This window comes from Lepidothrix coronata, unplaced genomic scaffold, assembly GCF_001604755.1.
Source record: "Lepidothrix coronata isolate B3197 unplaced genomic scaffold, Lepidothrix_coronata-1.0 Scaffold66, whole genome shotgun sequence".
Classification (NCBI taxonomy): domain Eukaryota; kingdom Metazoa; phylum Chordata; class Aves; order Passeriformes; family Pipridae; genus Lepidothrix; species Lepidothrix coronata.
Window position 1 is genome coordinate 3,102,777 of NW_016690246.1, and position 19,324 is coordinate 3,122,100.

Sequence of the window (19,324 nt, forward strand, 5' to 3'; positions counted from 1 at the left end):
TTCAAGGCCAGGTTGGATGGGGCTTTGAGCAACCTAATCTAGTGGAAGTTATCCAGGGGTATTAAAACAAGATGATTTTTGAGGTTCCTTCCAACCCAGGGCATTCTATGATTCTATGATTTGCGTAATTTGCAGTGAATGGTTTTTGTATTACTTGACAATCACAGTTTCCTTTATGTTGTAGAGGTCTTCTTGCCACCTTTCTTTCATTCTTTCATTCTTTCATTCATGTCTGTTTTTTGAAAGCCCTCTCCATCCTACAACAATCCAGGAAGCTGTGGAGAATCTTTGCCCTTAAGTTATCCTCCTTCTGTGCTGCACCTTCAAGGTAGACCAGTCGGAAGCACTCTATCAGATAATGTACATAGTAACTGCATATGGTCAACAAGGTTTTAAATAAAAATCCATGGGATATTTAGCACTTAAACTGAATTGTTCCAAAACTTACCTTTTTACAACAAGATATGCTCGTGCTAATTGCTGAATAGACCTGGCTAGCACATTTCTAATTAAACTAGATTAGGTCTGCATGTCAATTTGGTTTGAAGGAAGCTCTCGTAAACCTGACACTAATCTTGCTATATCTAGAGGAATTGTTAATTTGATAGCTCTGTGTCTCAGAGAAGGGATGCAGAAATCAAGATTTTTTCACATTTCAAGTTTAATGTTCTGTCTATACTTACATGTTAAATATGTAAAAGTACATCGCCTCACGTCTTTCTCCTCAGGGCTCTTGTTTATCTTCTAGATAGTTTAAGAAGAGATAGTAACTCTTTCTGACATCTAAGTGTTGTACGTAAAGAAGATCTAGCTCTTACGTTCCTAGTTGTGTCACTGTTTAGAATTTATAAAGGACCAGTTTTTTAACCAGTGTTTGCCCAGTAGGAGAATAGTGATTAGTTAAATATATGAAACCATAGAAAAAAGCAGAGGGCAGAAAATATAAAACACATTGATTTGGTAAGAAGCGTGCAACTAAAATACAAGGTGAAGTCTGCTATCCCAAATCAGGACAATTTAATAATCTCTTGCTTGGATTTAGACTAGGCATACACAGCAAATAAAAGCTTCTTTTCTGAAGATACTTGGCACTTGGAATGGTTAACAGTAGTAAGCTATGGTTTCCTTCAGCTTGTAATAGTTAGTCCTTTCCCTTTAATGGATCTGATTATGCTCATTGCAGTTGGAAGTCCACAATATGCAACATCTCTCTTAAATACATCAGAAGACTGTTAATTTGTCCTTCCTTAGTGTGTTGTCACAGCGTGTGTTGAACTTAACATGCTATGTTCATTTAATCAGTACAAAACAAATTGGTATAAACTTAACGTTGGACCTGTTGAATTGCAAGAGAATGAAAGCAATAGTTTGACCTCTTCTGTTTCCAGTCTTGTGGGATTATTAGGTAATTTAAAAGCTGTAAAAAGTTTTTCTGTGCAGTTTTGATTTGCAGCAGCAGCTGGACCTTTTCCCTCATGAACTGAGTAATGCCTCACGTAAACTGCAGTGGTGGTTGCGATGCATGCCCATCACCCATGCAGGTGTAAGTTACAAACCTAAAAAACAACAGAAATGGGTGACTTTGGGGATATTTATTTTTCTTCCCACACATGCCAACTGGCAGTGGTTTTGTCTGAAAGGCTTTTACTCAGGCAAAAAGTGTCTTCGTGAGTACTTTCAAGAAATCTTTCAAGAGTAACTCTACAACCACAAAGCTGTCTTCATGGCTCGGAACATGCCATCTTCTGTGTGCTCCAGATATTGTCACCTTCTGCTCACCCAAGCTGTTGAGACAAAAAACCAAAAGACTTCCTTTGTCTTGATAATTCTGAGCCCTAAATGGTGATATGAGTTATGTATTAGTAGATTGGAAAAAACACCAGAGAGGTGACATCTATGTTTACTAACAGATGGCTTCTTGGTTTGACATTTAGCTGGGGCAAGCATTTCACAGTCCATTATGCATTTGATTCAGTGCTCAGTAGCACTGGTAAAAATGCAGGGCAATATAATTTTGGTGGGGTTTTTCTACTATTTGATTGAGGGGTTTTTTTAGGTTTTGGGGTTTGTTTGGATTTTTTTTTTAGAGTGCCATCCAGAATTTAGGGTCAGAGGAGCTGTCAAATCCCACAATTGTTTGAACATCTCACTTGGCTATTGCTCATGGGCCAAACAAATCCTTGGGGTAAAGCATATCTTATCCTGAAAATACTTAAGATGTTTGAGTTGTTCCTATTAGGTTTTGCATGTTTAGAATTACATCTTGTTTTTAACAGGAGCCTTCCATGCTTTTGATTTGCATCTGTTCATCCCTTTTAAGTCTTCTTGTGGCAATATTAAAGAGTTTCTTGTTGCTGATACTTTTTTTTTTCCTTAAAGATGATCAAGTAAGTCGTCAGTTGTCTGTGTGGCTTATCAGAAGGACTGCATCTTTAAATCTGATTATACATAATCCTTTTGTCCCCCTCTAGATGCTAATTGCTTTTGCAGCTCTACTCTGCATGTTCTATAATTTTCAACATCTTTTTTTGAGCATCAGCCATGGAACTGAGCGCAGTATGTCAGCGTCACTCTTTACCATCGCATGCTCTATGCTACCCCATTCAGTATTTCCATTCATTCTCATATCTTTGCACCTATGAGCCACATTAGCCCTGCTAATAACAATAGAAGGTCTGAATGTCATGCTTAGCTATGAGGCTATGTTGACCTCACCCTTTTGGTTTCCTTGCTTCTTAAGGTCACAGTCCTCTGATTTGCAAACCTTACCTACATCCCACATTACTGCATGTATCTAAATGCATATATCTGCATTCAGACATCTTAAGACTGTTTTGGTTGGAATTAACCCAGTTTGACAAATAATTGAGTTAACTCTTATTTGGTTTCTGTTTTTATTTATCATACTACTAAACCATGTAATCCAGTAATTCTACCATCAAGGACATGCATATTTCCAGGTAGCTAATAAGACAGCTAAGTAAGGTAGAGCATAATTCCAGTCATTCTGAACCACAAAAGGAGCATTGCAGTTGCATGGTGACGTTACTCACTAACAACAGCTGTTTTGAGATCTTTCAGTTAACTGGTTTTTACCTATTTGGCCTATACGTTTGGGTATCCTGTTTTCAAAATCCCGTTGATTTAATGTTTGTTGATCATGTCACATCTTTAAACCTTTAATTGCTGTATGTGGTGCAAAATCAATACATTTCACCTTCCTTACTCTTAGCCTTTTGCAATTATATGGATGAAAATGAGAAATCTTCTGCAATGTCTTGAGACATCAGCTCCAAAATGATTCCTTTCTTAGGATGCCAATAAACTCACGGAGCAAGCTCTTTATCTTTGATTGTCATATTGCCCAGTCCCTCATCTTATCTATTTCTCTGAAGAATCTTTTCTGTGTCTCTCTCGCAGCAGGAGCAAGTACACATCAAAAGGCACTTCATCTTGGAAGCTATTTGCACGGAAGCCTGAGCCTCAAGAAGTCCCTTTCACTAGCAACAGTTGTGCTGCTCAGGTGAGCTAAGAACTCATTTGGATTCAGGGGGTTTTTAAACTTCCATTTCTGCTTCCGAAGTGTTGTGTTTGTGTCGTGCTACTTGCTTGAGAAGGAGGAGTCATGTATAGCACTGCAGTGTGATTGGCTTAGAGATGGCTGTATGGTGTTGGTTTATGTGCTTTGGGCTTAAGTTGAAATATTACAGCCTCAAATTTAGTGTAATAATCTGGCATGAAATGTATTTATTTTGTAATTGTCCTGGATACTGTCTGCTTCAATTGTGATTTTTGTGTGTATCTTTGTAACTCCTGGACCTGTAGTGTCAAACGACGTTAAGCAATTTGTGTGCGTGAAGCATCTACAAGTTAACTCAGTTATCAAAACATAGTATCTCAATTGCTCAGAGTAACACTTTCCACTTCACTTTTGCAATCTGTGTTGCTTATGTTGCCATTGTTCAAATTATTCTACACAGGTGTATTCAGAGAGGAGATTCCAATTTACTTTTCCCAATTGTAGCAATTAGTTATTACCTTTTAATTTTTATCCTTATGCCTGTAAAATGAGTAAATGTAAACAGCATCCTTGAAACTAAACTCTTAATGATATATTCTCCTACTGATAATTTGAAGAGGCAGACTGTGTTTTCTGTTGTCTGTGGCTTAATTAATCTACTTGAATTATACTTGAACGGTAACTCCAGTATCAGAAGAGGTTTTTGCAGCCTTGGAAGTTAGGAGCTTTTGAATAAGGCAGCAGTAAAGAGTTACTTTGTGTTGTTACTTAGCTTGTTGGGAAGAGACTGGTAAATTTATGGCCAGAAATGGCTACATTCTTGCATCCTTCCCCCCCCCCCAGACTTTTATTTTCTCACACCTTTTATGGACAATACATTGGCATGGATAGGAAGGTCTCTGTCCCAACAGGCATATTTACTGGAATATCAGAAGTCTGGGCTGCTTTGTGTGTAGATTTAGTGTCCAGAGTGCCATCTATGGGATCCATTATAAGCAGTGGGGCAGTGGGGTCCTGCAGGTTTCTTGACTGGGGGGGTTTTGTTGTTGCTGGGTTTTGGGTTGGGGTTTTGTTGTTGTTGGTTTGGTTTGGTTTGGGGTGGGTGTTTTTGGTTTTGGTTGGTTGGTTGGTTTTGGGTTTTGGTTTTTTTTTTTTAGTTTGGGGGTTTTTTTGTTCTTATTTTTTTGACATTGCCTCTCTTTGGGGAATTTTGGAAAATTTGTAGCACATTTTAGTGGTATTTTTGTCAGATATAAGTAGGGCAAGTGGATGCTGCAGCATTCATTCTTGACCAGAAAGGGTGGGGACCTGATAATTCTCTGTTATCCTATGTTGCCTCCCCAAAACCCCCTATGCAAAAGCAGACCTTGCATCCCCAGATTTCCTGGCTTGAGCAAAGCCTCCTACAAAGCACTTTCACATTAGGCTCTCCATACCCACGAGATGACTTGGCATAGGAGAGAGTGTTTCTGTTCCAAGTGGGTTAGCAGCAGGCATGGACCATCATTCAATGATATGAAATCTTTGGTGGCAGCTCTGCTGTAAGTAGTTCCTACCATCACTGGCCAGTACCTGCATGGTTGTGCTACCATGAGTTTTGTGAAGCTGTGCAGTGGACTGGACAGCAGAGCTGATCTAGCATTAGACTATATTATATACAGTTGTTATATGGCTTTGAAAAAAGTATTTAAAAGTTTCCCTCCATCTCTACTGTGTTTCACAGCATAGCCCTGCAAACACGTAGTTATTTGCAATGTTGGACTGAGACGCTGGAAGGCACCCCCCCACACACACCCCGCCCAAGGAAAAAAAAGGATTCAAGACCTGCTTAAACTAATTTTGTTGCCAAGTTCATTGTGTTATCAAGCCCTGCCTGTGTCTGTAGCTTTCTTCTTTTCCTGCTGATCCCATCCTGGGTGGCCCTATTAGTCAGGGAAAAGGAGACTTTGGAAACAATTAGGGTGTTGAGTTCGTACTTTCAGTAGCAGCCGTGCTTGTGTTCTTCCATGTATTTGTGGGAATAATATGAGGTGGCTTTAAAGTAAATACAGGCATTTTGCATAGATCTTGTTAGTGCCTTTTTTTTCTCTGGGTGCTCTAAATATCATGTCCATGTGCACTTTGGGAGAGAGCTTTCTCGGTTGGTACCTGTTGGTTTTCTTTCTTGGCTGGTGACCTCCTGTGCGCTGCTAACGTTTTCTATAGCATTAACCATGAACATAGTCACTTTCTTTTCCCTCTTACCTCATTTTAAAATACTTGAATCTTGTAAATGGGGTGATAATTTCAAAGCAAACAGCTTCCAATCCTTTCTTGCCAAGTTTTGCCCACAAGGTATGCAAGTAAACAGAGCAGTTAGGAAATTAGTTATGTACTTTCCCTCCTAGTGCAGGGCATCCCAGGATGGTTCCTAACCCTTTAAGTAATGAATAAAGGGAGAGATGGAGACTAGTACACCTGAGTTTCGTTTTAATGTATGGAGCCATTGCACAGATCATTCATGTTTTACAAGCTTTAGGAAAACCTTGTAAAATGTGAGACTTTAAAAAATCTCCACTATTCATATATTGAACATAAAAGTGTTTTATTGCTTGCAGCAAAGAAAGAAAAGCAAAATACCAAGGATGGGCTAAAAGAAATACAGAGAATTTTCTTCATATGTAAAAAAATAACTTTGAAGCAGGCTTTTCCTAAATATGAGGAAGATTCTTACCTCTGGTAAGCTCTTTGGGGAAGCTTAGAAGGATTTCCATGTGCTGCCATGTTTATGGTTTGATTTGGAAACTATGGGTCTGGATGATGCAATGATGGATATGCAGCAGTCGCAGCGTACAATACCTGTAACAGGATATGACCAGCCTTTGCCAAGTGAGCAGTAGAAAAATTTGTTAAATGTGAAAACTAGACCTAAGGTTATTGACCCTGAGGCTTAGCTACAAGGTGGTGGTGTGGCTGTAAAGAGGAATAACCATTATGTGATCTCCTCCAAATGAGATAGGGCAGGTCCCGAGAGTACGAGGCCTGCAGGAATTCAAATCAACAGTCGAGTTATAATCTAATGAGGCCATGAGCACAAACATAACTTCAATTTAAAGCTCCTGCATGTGGCAGCACAAATAGAAAGCTGGAGCCCTCCTGGTCCCAAAAGAAGGTCCTTCATTAGCAATTTTACTCCCTTGGCATGCCTCAAAGGGCGTTATCATAATAACTCATAGTGGTTCTCCTTCACACATTTCTATCCACTTCATGGCTATATGCATGGAGTGTACTCTACTCATTTTCAGAAATAGGATCTCTGTTAAAGAAAAAAAGATGTAAATTTGAATATATTATATACAATATGTATAATATATTTTATTGTTACAATTGATGTGTTTTTAAAGAAATGTATGCCCTGTCATATGGAAACTTTCCCTTTGTGTTTCCCAAGTGAAGGTTATGAAATTTGCTGAAGATGGGGGTTTTTTTCCTAGAAATTCCTTGAGTACCATAAAGATTAATTCAAAACAACTGAAAGAATGTCTCTTCTGGAAATATCTGTCTTCTGGAGTATTTCAACTGTACTTGTGCCAAAAGCAGAGCAGTGAACTCAGCTGCAAGGGCTTAGTTTGGCTGTACTTGTAGTCCCTACAATGCATAGGCTGATTTTTTTTTTTTTAAATACAGATTTAATGTTAAGTTCTTATGTTTACTGGAGGGAGAGGAAATATTACAGTTTCAGTAAATTTTTTTTAGTCATTTATATATATATTAGCCACAACGTAAGGATGAATAATTTCTTTTTAAATAGCTGTACTTCAATACAGCATGAGCTCAAACATCCCAAACCACAAAAGTTTTTTGCTCTTTAGTTTAAATAAACCTTTCTTCAATTGACATTTATTTTTTTCCTGAGTGAAATTATGAATACACTCTTTACAAACCAAAGACAGATAAGATGCTGAGTTAACCTTCTGCTTAGCATAGCCCCCATGAAGCAGACACTGCTTTGTAAGATTTGATTCAGCATCTGCTTTTTACCTGTGAATCCTTAATGAGGTTAAAGCTGTCCAGGTCAATACAATTACAAATGTGATGCAAATCATACCAAAGCCAGGAGATCATCAGCCTAGAAGCTTTTTGTATGAACTACTTACTCTCTTCAGTACATACCCATTCTCATTCCCTGCCCATCTCCTGGGGAAGAAAAGGCAGTGGCAGTCAGTGGGATAGACTGTACCTTTCTGGCTTACTTGGTGCAAAGATCAGCAAACTAGCTAGTAGTCCAGATGTTTTAGTTTTCGTCCTTTGAGTGGCTGTTTGAATAGCTTTCCTCTTGCTCTGTGGGCAGACAATGTCTTATCTACTTCTCTATCACAGTTACAACAGACTTTTTTGGGTTTTTTTTCAGACTATATGTTAAGTATAGTGGGGATAATATGCTTACATTCCATCCTTTTATCTGGAGAAACCTGGCAGCAGATTGATGAGTGATGGGAAGGTTGGCTAATGGGAGCAGTCTTGCAGTTGCTCCATATTATTTGGCAGTCGCTTTATATTATTTGGCTGTTTGAAGCAGAGATAAAAAAACTTGGTGCCGTCTATGTTGGGTTTTATCTCTTTGGTGCGATGAGGCTGCACATGTGAAAGTTTTGAGAATGCTGGAATATTTTTCCTATTTCTAATCTTAGCTATAAATATCTATGGCCTACTTAAATAAGATTAACCTGCATACCTCAAACTGAATACCAGATTACAAGAAAATTAGATTGCTTTCTTCAAGTGAGCAGTTGGCAAACTCAAAACATTCAAAAAAGATGAATTAACTGAAAGCGTGGAGATGGAGTACACCAAACCTCAAACTACCTGCAGGCAGGGGTTACTCTTGAGAGAGAAATTAATTTTCTCCCCTGTGAAGATGAAGGAAGCATGATGCTGACTCATCTTCCCTCTTGGGAGTTGTTCTTCACTGGAGAGGTCTATCATTAGATCTCTTTCAGGAGAGAGGGTGGCTGCTGTTTTACAGGAGAGCAAAGTGAGGGATGGAGCTGTACTTACTTGTCCAGGATTAGAACTTCAGATTTATTCCCCAGGCCTGGCATATCCAGGAGTGCAAATCATGTGTCCAAAGGACTTTGAGCTCAGACGCCCTCAAGGGTTTCCTCCTGGCTGAAGAGTAACCCTCAGGTGGTGGTTTGGATCTACTTTGTACGTAAATTGTATAAATTCAACTAACGAGATCGCACTAAGATTACACAGAGTGCATGTTTACGCAAGAAAATGGAATTGTGAATCTGTACAACTGGGTCCAGTTAAAATAAAGTATTACCACATCAGTCATCAGCAGGCACAGGTAAAGGAAATCTTTCCTGGTGTTCCTAGGGAATGCTGCAAATGCCTCGCTGTTCCTGGAGTGCAAAATCATTCTTCTCTCCTAAAGAGCATCCAAATGCTTTTAATATTGACCTAGAGATTAAAAAAAACCCCAACAACTAAATGTACAGCTTGAATCCTGTTACTCTATTGAATAGCTATTAATATGGCTGCTGTGGGAGATGGGGTAGGAAGGAAAGCATGGCTACCTATAGCTGCAAACATAACAGCTTCTGAAGTTTTAAAGTGCTCCTTCTGCCTCCTCCCACATCCATACAACCTGCCATTCTCTGTTGGTATTTTGTATATTGACTTGGGAAAGGATTTGCTTTGAAACTACAGCACAGCTTAAGGAACCAACCGTACAGAATGCTAATATCTGATCTTATTTCATTAATATCAGTTTCAGACATGCATTCCAGAAGAGGTTAATATTTTTAACCACAGCAATATTGTCCAGATTCCTAGACTGAATGCACCAGCTGGTTTGCAGTAAATTTTATGGTGCAGGAGACAAGAAACAGGCTTCCTTACAGAAAGGGAATGTGGCAGTAGAAGTCCTGGAGGCACAGGGAGGTTTCAGGCACTGGTTGGAATGTCTTGCTTTCACAGAGAGGTCTAGCAAAGGCAAGGCTAGAAACCAGAGGGATATCTAGTCTTGGCTGTGCTCTCTCCTTGGTTTCCGACGTTGCTGCTCCCCTCAGGTTCTTTGTTCTGATCTCACCTCAACTCTCTCGTTGGCTTGTGTTTCTCTCTCGTTGCGAGTGGCAAGCTTTCAGGCAGGCTGCGTTTCTGGGCTAGCTTGTAGCCATCTGCTCCATTCCCTCCATCCACCTAAAGCAAAAGTGGTTGTGCGGCCACTTGTTGGAAGTTGGAGGAAACATTGCAATGCCTGATCTCCTGTAGAACCACCAAATGAGGTCATTAGACATTAATTTTTTTTTATTTTTTTTACAATTCAGATATGCAGCCTTGGAAGAAGTGAATGAACCATAACTTCCTTTCTTTCTCCACTGTTTCCACCACATAAAACGGCATAATTAAATAGCAGCTTTATTGTTTTACAAATGCCTCTATGCGTGAAATTAGTGTGCTTCCAAAAAAAGCCCTAAAACTGAAAGACTCTGCGGTGTTTGTTACAGTAAGTTAGGTCTGTGACATTCTATCCTCTGAGAAATATTCTGCATAGGATCTAGTTATCCAGTTCATCAACATGCATAATTTCTTCCACTACTCGTAGCTTTAAGTCAAGATTGGATTTTGTGAAGATGTCTGCAGAGGAGTTTTATGTGAGGAGCTGTATGAAAAGAAAAGGTTAAAAGTTGTTATAGCAGCAGCCATGGAAAACTATAACATAAATGCTCACTGCTTTAAAATATGAAAAAAACGGTGTCTTTTAAATATCAAAGGGATTAGTATTAATCCAGCACTTGTGATTTTCTTAAATCATGTTATTTGCATAATAATACTCACCACCTGCTATATCTTCAAAGCGCTTTTCAGACATTAACTAATTGATCTTTGTAACACCCCTGTGATGTAAAGACCTGTTATTATCCCCACTCTGCAGATGTGGAAACTAGGAGCCAGAGTAGCTGAAGGAACTTGTTGGGCACAGGGCTGAGACACTGACATTGCAGGTGCTGGGTCTGTATTGTCCTGTCTTCAGTGAGTTCCCACTCACAGCACTTCCAGGGGCAGCCACACTTTCTTCTTTCCTGCCTTTGCTTAAGAACAAAAAAGGCACCGATTTATTTGTTTGTGACTTTCGAGAGATATTGTTGGGAGTTGTTTCTTTGTTTTGATTTTGAGGGGGTTTTGCTAAATGATTTTGTTCTTATGATTTTGCTATTATTTTTAGTTGCCCTATAGTCAAAGATAGATAAAACAGAGAAGCCTCTTACGGCTTCTTATTGTCTGTGTGCACCATAGTGATACTCATTGAGAGCTTTTAAGCACTTTTTTCCTTGTTCAGGAGTCAGTTTGGTCTTCCTAAAACACAAGAAATTCCATCTAAATACAGGGTAGAAGAATGCAAAGAACTTCTTTATGTTGAAGATGTCAGAACACTGGAACAGGCTGCCCAGGGAGGTCATGGAGTCTTCATTTCAGGAGACACTCAAAACCCACCCAGATGCATTCCTGTGTCACCTGCTCCAGGTGACCCTGCCTTGGCAGGGGGATTGGACTAGATGATCTCCAGAGGTCCCTTCCAACCTTAACAATTCTGTGATTCTTATTAGGAGCCTTTTGGTCAAACTTGCCTCTGCTTGTCAGAGTAAGAAATTACTAAAATGAGAAGTGACAGGGTGAGTTGCCTGTCATAAAACTTCAATACCTATTCCCCATCCTGTGCTAGCAGTGAGCAGCAGTGCCCAGGTGGCTGCCAGAAGAGCTGTCTGTGATCGAGGGCTGCTCCAGTAGTGGGAGGCTGGGGTGGTGCTGCTATTGGGATGGCAGCATGTTCCCAGCATCTGCCTCACAGTTTTCCTTCACCATGTGTCTGGGGAAGCTGCAGGCACATTTTGTCCCAGCCCTTGGTTGTGTGGGTGACATGAAGGTGTCATGTGGCTTCCCCAATTCTCCACCACTGCTGCCTTTGGAGCAGAGCTTAGTAAAATGCCAGGTGGGCCTTTTTAAGCCAAAATGGGTCAGAAATGAAGGGCAGGCAGGTGTCATGCACCTCAGTCAAAGAAGAAATATTAAAAGCTCTTTCATGGGTAATAATCTGAGGGAGAGTTTAAAATGGGGTATTAAAAAAATATATTATGGTCCCTTTAATCTGACAGTGTCACTTCAATACTTAGTGCAAGGGCTTAACATTAAAGTGAATGGATTTGTTTTTACAGATGTTTCAGCAGCATTATCTACAAGCAGGAAAGTAAATCTTGGTGATGGAGCAATTCGAGCCCATCAGTGCAGGTTCAGACCAAACTGCAGGAAAAGCCTGTGTCACACTAGATTCCAGGAGATGATTTTGGATAACCTATGGTTTCCCAAGTGCAGTGCCCATGCCCTTACAAGGGTTGCAGCGGTGACAAAGAGGCAGATTATTTTCAACGACTTAGCGACATGACTGTATGTATTTGCTTTAGTTATTTGGCTAAGCAGGGGGTGAGGGGAGGTGCGGAGATGGAGCACGAATCGTTCTGAATTCTTTTGTACTCTGGCTGGGACAGATGGGCTGTAATCTCTCTTCAGGGCACAAATTACAGTGTTTTCAGACCCTCATATGCTTGTAGGTTGTTGACTTCTTTTCACTCCCTGTAACAGCATTTCCGTATTGACTCAGAGAGGGATCCCTCAGATCCCTCAGAGAGGGATCCAGCCTCAGGTGAGAGCGCTGCTCCTGCCGTGAGGTTCTCCTTCCATGTTTTGTTTCGTCTTCAGGTGAAAGGGATGAAACTGACGAGTCCTTGTACAAAACATTGTTCGTAGAGGAAAGGGCAGCTCAGGGGAAGGGGGAGAGTGAGCAAAGCCCATCCAAGTGATATTTGGTGGCAACTAAAGTACTCCAGTGCTGATTAACCTTCTAATCATGTTTGAAGATGGAGAGAAGTTGGATAAAAGGTGGATCACTTAGCAAGAGGTGGTGCTGGAAGCATGGGGTGGGGCACAGGGGGCAGCACAAGCAGGTCAGGGCTTGGGGTTGAACTTGGCTTGTGGGAAGCATGGTGCTTGACCACTGTGCTCCTCTGGCAGGAATATTTGCAGTGTTGGCAGAAGGGTTTGGCTGTAGCATGCCCAGTGCTCTCAGCACCTGCAGTGGTGCATCACTGCCTCCTTCCCTGGCAGAGGATGGGGCACCCCTCACTCTGATGGGACCCAGCATCACAAGGGTGTTAAGGGGAGGTTCCCATGCTCACAACTATATCGAATTTTTTTATTTTTTGTAGTCAAGGGTAGCAGCTTGGGCAGTCACCTCACTCACAACTCATGCTCAGGTAGTATTGCTGGGGCTGGTGGCAAAGCAGAGGTCGAGCTTCCCTTTGTCTTGCTTAGCCAGTGCTTTTTGACCTCTGAAGGGACCAGAGTGCATGGGAACTTGTACTTTCCCTTTCCTGCTTTTGCTGCTGAGGGTATGCACAGACAATCAGATCATGTCAGAATTATAATGTGGATAGTGATGCCCTGGCTTCTGAAACATCAGATGGAGGCATGCCCTCTATTTCTTGAATTTTCTTTGGTTTTGATCTGAAACTAATGAAAATTGGGGGTTTGTTATGCCATGGATAGTAGATGTACCAAAAGCAGTTTGTAGAGCATTTCTTACTGTAACATACTTCTTGTAATCAGGGCAAAAAGTTTTTAAACCCAAATCCATAATGTTTCTGCCCCCCTCCCCCTTAAAGTAATCAAAGGAATAAAGTTATTGTTGGCACTTAAACTTATGTTTCAGACTTGGGATTAATTTTTTTAAGCTTGGTGTTTATGAGCAATGCAAGGTGTCTGGAGCAATGAATTACATCCTACACAGGTCAAACTGAAGTTTCTCCATGGGATCTCACCATAGTCCTCAATTCTGGACTGCAGACAAGATCAAATGCAATTTATTCTTGGTCTCAGAGAGTTTTTTGGGTTTTTTTCTGAATACATACTCAGTTATGGGACTCAGCTGACAGTTTTCCAGCAAACCTGGGTGGACACCTATCAAATAATGGTTAGTTTTGATCTCTTTTCTGATGAGCTGTACTGCAGTATCTATCATGGGAGAGTTCTCAGCAAACTCAGTTTATTTAAAAGAACATTTAAAATGATGGAAAATAGGTTTGAGGAGGGATCTGAAGAAGCCAAATACAGATACAGTCTGTAAGACAGAATCAGCTGTGGTTAAGCCATTAATTACAGATGTTTGTTGAACCTCTTCTTCTGATGGGAAAGACTTCATAGCTGTCATTCCTCTACTCAACTGTAATTACTGTGAAGTTTTTCCTGATGTTTATCCTGCAACTCCTAGATGCCATTTAGGTCTCTTGTCTTTAATAGACATGGTGAATAGTTCATTCCCTTCCTCTGTGACTAATTTCTCTCTGTTTGTGTACTTAGTAAAAGCTAAATCATTTGCCAATAATTCTTGGGCCCTTGAAACAGCAAGAAAGCAAGCTTTTAAACTGGTTAAAGTTCTCTTCAGAAATAACACTGCTTTGGCAATTTATACGGCCTTGAACTTGTTTTTGAGCTCACTATAGACTCTGTAACTGGCTAGGTTTGTTTAGTAAACTTTTTTAAACCTCTCACCTTCTAAAAACCAATTGTTTCCAGACTGGGGTTATAAATGGGGTTCTGTGCCTCTTACTCGTTTAATTTTGCTGTGAACAAAACTGCTAGTGTCTTCATTCAAGGGCCTGCCTTGCTTTGTACCGGCTGATTTACAATACAATGTGTAAATGTAGTAGCAGTCTGGAACAAAGGAGGGCCTGTTTATCCAAACAAATTTGAGGGTGAGGGTGAAGAGGTAAATTGCAGCCTGTTCGCTGAACTGCAGCTTGAAAGCAGAACGAAACAACCTCGGGGGAAACGTGACAGGCATCTGGGGTGGGGGGGTTGGTAGTTTGGCCCAGCGTCCCTGTAATTTTAGGGTAGTGCTGACCCAAGGAGCCAAGACAAGCTGTCGGGGTACCCAGGTGCTTCCTGGCCCTTTGGAGGAGCTTCCCTGGCAATTAAAGACACTGTGTAGATGATTTTTGTGCCCTGCTTGGAGCAGTTGTAGGCAATTGTGTAGAGTCCAATGTAACCTCTTGGCAGGTGTCACCGCAGTTCCCCCGTCCACAGTTCCATAGATGATTGCTTCTGCTTGTCCTGAATTGAAGCCAGAAAACACATTTCTTGGATTTAAGTATTCTGAGTATTTTAGCCTTATTGTTAAGCTTGAGTATTTCAGCTTTAACAGCTAAGTACATTAGCAAAGAGATTAAATTGGGTAGAAGTTATATTGCCTTGTCCAGACATGAAAAATAAATTGTTAGAAATGGGCTCCTACCCAAGGCATGATCATTCCTGCAAAACAAATTGTACAGAAATACTGTGGTGCTTTTCTGTACCTTGCACACACACTTTTTGCACTTCCTGTAAATGACTTTGCTACCTAATTACGAGAAAGGTTAAGGAGGATTGCCTATTTGAACTGTATTGATAGGCCTTCCTAATGTTGATTGTAATAGAAGTCTGGTTTGCTGGAAATCTATCCTTTTTTTTTTTTTTTTTTTTTAAACCTGTTCCTGCTATTATGTAAAAGTTTGAAACTGTGATTTGCAGAGAAAGAAAGGCTGGGACATGAGTGAGGTGAACTCTTCTTTAATGCATCTCATCAGCTTCTTGGCTCAGTCACATCCTGCATGCCGTGTAGTATTTACTGTCATACCAAGCTACATGAAGTTCCATCTGTCCTTTGTTTTCCTGCCCATTAAGTACAAAATTCATTTTGGTTTTGCAGAGTTTTCCTCTAAACTTTTCCTGAGTTATAAATTATGGCTTTTCTGAAATCTTCAGCCTTGCCTGTGGGAAGAACATTTTGATTTGGTTTAGCAGTAGATGAGTAATCTAGATACATATAGTGATTTTTCAGTTCAGCTGCAGTTAGATTCTTACTCCAACTGTTCCACTAAAATTTCAAAGGTGGCAATCAATTCCCAGCCAGCCTTGTTTATCTTCTTGATTTTTCTTGTTTTCTTCATGGTCTGTGATGCTGAGGAGAGTACCGTCTTATAAAGCATGTGTGCTGTATTCCTGTTAATGATTTTCAACACAATTTTGTTAAATTGGATTGCTGACCTGGTTTTGCTCTGTTCAGTCATCACCTAGAATTTTATCACAGATACTCAAATATTTCATGCTTGCCACTTCAAAACAGATGAACTGTATCTCTTAAGGAATATATTTTAACTTCTCATGTCTGTTTTGGTTCTTCCAGTGTACAACTGGGTCAGTGTTAGTTAAATTAGTTTATCTCATTCTCCATATATTTGAATACAAAACCAGGCTGAGAGTTCTTACTTGGTGTGCAGGTTCACTCACAGCCATTTTATAGGAACCTGGACTTGAAACACATTCTTTCAACATTTTTGCAATCCATTCTGCGGATGGACAGATGGATGGGACAAAGAAATGTATGGACTGATTCCTGCCTGTGAGCACAGGGGTAGCTGTTCCGAGGCTAGCCTGGAAACTCCTGGTTTGGGGCGTGTAGTGCTTCTCAGGGCGTTTGCATGAGAGAAGAGGGGTACCCTGGTGGTGCAGAGGCTGCTGCCCTGCCAGGTACTTGCAAGTCAGCAGATGGGATGCACCGCTCTTGAGATGCTTGTTTTAATTCCTCTAATTAGTACGTAAGGTTAATTTACTCTTGAGTATGCGTAAGAGAGAGGCTCAGGCCCAGCAGCAGACTGCTGCCTGCTGAAGGAGGGGGGGGGGTTGTTTTGTTTTAAGCAGCTGAGTGTGGTATGTACTATTCCCTGATGGAAGGGCAGAAACTTCTTCATAGCTCTTGTTCTAAAAAGCTATGGGCTGTGGGTCAGCCCATAAATGTTATTAATTTCATGTAGAGTGGCTAAACTTCCTGCTGACTTGGGTAATGTACCCACTGAGCTTGGATAAAAGGTTAGAGATGGCAATTATGGAAAAATCCTTTTCCATTAAGCTTTTGTAAGCTTAACCAAGCCACTGTCAATAATTACTCTTTTTTTCCCCCTGCTATTGTGGACTGAATTTAATCTAGACTTGGTGTATTTAATTTTTTTATTGCTTGAATGTGCACACTCGAGATATATGGAGAATATCAAGCTACATGGAGTACACACTGAGCAAACGCATTTCCTGGATTTACCTGGTGTGTTAAGCAATGAATAGATTTACAATAAGTTTGTAAGAGGTTGTAATTGGGCTGTAAAAGTGCGTGCTCTTGTGCTTTTATTTCTCTGTTTGTCTCAAGTTGAACAAGGCATCTTGCAGAGTGACATTGGGCTGGAGGAGGGGGTTCAACTAGAAGAGCTAGAAATAGCTGCTGTTTGTTTATGCCTAGGATTTTTATTCTCTCTCCTTCCTTCTCCCTTTCTTAGGGATAGTCTTATGTATTCCACCCACTCTCATTCCCTTCTGGTGAATGTGTGTGGATGTGCTCCAGGACCATATGTGCTCACAGATATATACTTCAAAGGAAATTCTAGACTGCCTAGAGAAGCTCTTTGAGTTTAGATGAGCCCTGAATTTGCCGACTGCTACAGCATTTCTTTTGAAGAACCACATGGCAGTGCTGCTGTTTCTTTCCTTCAGCACCTTTACACACTGATGAACACACTGAGCCCCCAAAGCAAGTGAGCTGCTGATATGCATGCTCCATACAAACTTAAGCAAGGTGAATTTCACTTCAAGGCATCAGCTCAGCTGGGCTTTTTGGTGGCTAGCTGACATGCTTTAGATTACATGATGTATTCGCCCAGCAGTGAGGATAGCATGAGGTTCCTTCTTTTTTTCCCCTCTCCATGCACAATGATTTCTTCAAAGAAGATTTTCCCAGGTGGTTTTCTGGAAAGGCAGGAACTTGCCCCAGCTGCTTCAGGGGCACTGTCTTACCAAGTTATCACACAGACCAAAAGGATCTTGGCTGTGTCTGCTTTGCTGGGGCTATTCTTTGCTAAATGCCTACTTTCTGTTTGACAAACCTCTCCAGATTCTTGGTGGCTTCCATATGATTTGTATGGTGTTAAACTGAATATGCTAAAAGTACTCTTGGTTGGGGAATGGGGGGCATCTAGTGCAAATTTTGTCATCCGTTTCCTTCCAAAAACCGAAATTGCACAATAGCTGCTACATTTCAGCTGCAGCAGCTGTTGAGCCTGCACTGTATTCAAGTTAAATGTTTGTCAGGAGTTGTCCATTATATTTCCCAATATGAAACACTGACCTTTAATATGAAGGCATGTATTTTAAAAAGTCTTCCTACCTAATTTTACAGATATTTGGTCTGCTACTCTTAAAGAATGAGTGATTGTACCTGGCAGATGTTTCCAAGGACATTTATATAGCATCTCTCACTCTTTATGTGCTCTAATTCATGGTGCTGAACTTTGTTAATTTGTTTCTATACAAGCAAGCTTCATATCCAAGACAGGCTGATCCTGTTGGTAGCTAGCTGAAGGTAAGGGAAGGAAAATGGTTTGATTTTTCACAGGTGTTGCTGTGCAGTCGTGCATTCCCTTCTTCAGACTTCACACTTTGGTCAGCCATGAAATGTAGCATGTGAGGGTGTGTATGGAAACTGTCAGATAAAAAGCCACTCTCTGAATGTATAGAATTGGTCGTATTAAGGATGAGCAGTCTTGCTTGCTCGCATCCTAAGGCAGCAGCATGAAATTGCCTTTAGAGGCTTGAAAACAGCAAAAGAAAATTATTTCTCCCCCTCACCCTACCTTTGGAAGAGCATGTTCTTGTTAGCCAGCCTGTTTGTAGAGGTGCAACTCACTTTGTTATCCCTGGGATGATCTGCTGGTGTGCTGGGGGGGCTTCTCGCCTCCCCAGCCTCGTATTGTTTCCCTATTATCTGCAGCTGGCGGAGTGTTTGTGTTCACAGGATCATTTGTTTACAAATGATATGGTTTCTCCTGAGACTACATCTTCGGATGATGATCAATGGCTCAGTTACTTTTAATAAAGCTGAGGCAGTCAGACACAGGAATTCTTTTGAAGCTGTTGAGGTCTCATCTGAGTCATATAATACCTTAAATGAAAACAGAGCAAATAGAAGACATAGAAACGAATGACAGGTGTTGGCAGGAGGGATGTTTAGGAAGTTTATAGCTTTCACAGCTTTCTTTTCTGCTCAGGGCACATCATTGTTCTGCCTTTAGGCACAGACAAGCTGCAAATGAGAAGATGGTGGAGAAAAATGGGTAGCAGTGGCATGATGGGAGGTGGGTAATGGATCTGACCTAACACATCTTCCTTTCTCAGCACAGACAAAGCTCCTTGTTCTGGTGGACCAACTTCAACATTTGGTGCTGAAGCCCTTGGCTGGGAGGGTGGTCACAGGACAGGGCTGGCTGGAGCCCAGGGCTCAGCAGCCCAGCTTCCCATGAGGAAGAATCTCCTAGGGTCTCCAGTAATCATTAACTATGAGATGCTCTGGCAGGCATGAAGTGGTTTTGGGACATGTTTGGAAGCAGACTCAGTAGTCTATAACAAGACATCCCCATAGGTTTTGATGTCCCCCAACCTTCCTACCTGTGAGTGTCCATAGGACAATTTAAATCATTTGCCAATTCAGGCTGCACACAGGCTGTGGTCAAACTAGTAAAGCATTGGTGCTTTTCTGCGTATTTAGTAAAAGGGCGTCTTTGGATATTACATTTAATTTTTTCTTTCATAGGAATGGATACATAAGGGGTGAATGATGAGTGAAGACATCTCTACTATTCACTTTTCCAATAATATGGAACTTAAAGGCCTTTAAAACTCTTCTAA

General features: G+C 40.9%; 1 protein-coding gene across 3 annotated transcripts in view; it reads left to right on the top strand.

Annotated features, from left to right (window-relative positions):
- Positions 1-19,324, top strand: part of PLXNB2 (plexin B2) — a 259,192-nt gene that overhangs the window by 6,760 nt on the left and 233,108 nt on the right. For all 3 annotated transcript variants that reach the window (XM_017818176.1, XM_017818177.1, XM_017818178.1), the window contains exon 2: positions 3,421-3,523. The gene's annotated coding sequence lies outside the window, so the exon portion shown is untranslated. The remainder of the gene's footprint in view (positions 1-3,420; positions 3,524-19,324) is intronic.